The sequence below is a fragment of the Saccharomyces eubayanus genome, chromosome IV, assembly GCF_001298625.1.
Source record: "Saccharomyces eubayanus strain FM1318 chromosome IV, whole genome shotgun sequence".
NCBI lineage: Eukaryota > Fungi > Ascomycota > Saccharomycetes > Saccharomycetales > Saccharomycetaceae > Saccharomyces > Saccharomyces eubayanus.
The window spans coordinates 598,983-600,164 of NC_030979.1; positions in this window are offsets into that span (position 1 = coordinate 598,983).

Below are 1,182 nucleotides of genomic sequence, written 5' to 3' on the forward strand. Positions count from 1 at the left end.
CATAATCATCGTTCAAAAATGTCAATGAGCCGTTGAATTGGCGAGTGTAGTTGCTCAACTTGTACCATGTTTTTTTAATGGTCTTAGCCTTACTATAGGTGGGGTATCTTTCACCGTGTCTACCGAGCATTTGCAATTGCTTCATTTCACAACCTTCAGGTAAGTCACGAGAAATACCATAGTCGCCAGGGAAAGAGAAGTATGGTCCTGCACCACCCAAGAATGGAATGATTTCTTCTTGGGTACCAATCTTGGCGATATCGGCTAGCTTGCCAAGAGGAATAGTACCTGCATTAACCAAAGAAGCGGCTAAAACTGAACAGACAATAGACTTAAACATCGTTAAATTCGAATTGTGCTTGCTCTTTTGTTATTTTCAATTTTACAACTCAAGATCTAATCAAACTTTATTTGACAGTCATTGTCAGCTTATATATAATTTTCACTTTGCAATTTATAGCTGTTTACTCTTACCCAAATGGGTATGTCTTGTCTGATTTTTTCTTTTTTTTTTTTCCTTCTATTTTTTCACATTTGCGATGCCAGTTCTTTGGGTTTCCCTTTCCCTTACACTTTGCATATGCGCTTAAGGTTTCGTACTGAAAATTACAGGCGTGCCTACCCAGGCGACCAACATGATGATATAACATGCGGGTTTTGACCGATGACAGGGACCGGAATCATCTATTTACCTGTTTCGGACCCACGTGTGGATCGCAAACTTACGAAGATAATGAGATAAAAAACTTTTGGTATTGGTATTTAATTTAAGATATATTATGTAGTCGCACAGATCATTGTTTTAGTAAAGTGGCGTTGTAGTGGGTGGTGTTCCAGTCCCAGAAGAAGGTCAATTCAGTGACGTTGCTGACGCTGCTGACGTTACAGACCTTTAGGAAGTCGGTACCGGCAACTCTCTTTTCAGCGTAGTCGTAGAAGTCATTTACTTCACAAGAGAACCCTGGACCGGTAGAACAGGTTTCAATTGGGATAACGGCATCGTTAATGGCGTATCTGACGTAAGTGTCATTAGAACATTGGAACTTTTCAGTGTACACACGGGCACCTTGAGGAACATACCAGGATCTGTGGAAAGTGTTGCCCATAAATGGAACGTATTCAGCAGTCAAGTTGTTTTTGTCGTCAATTATACCGATGGTTGTCAAATAGTTCAAAATATCA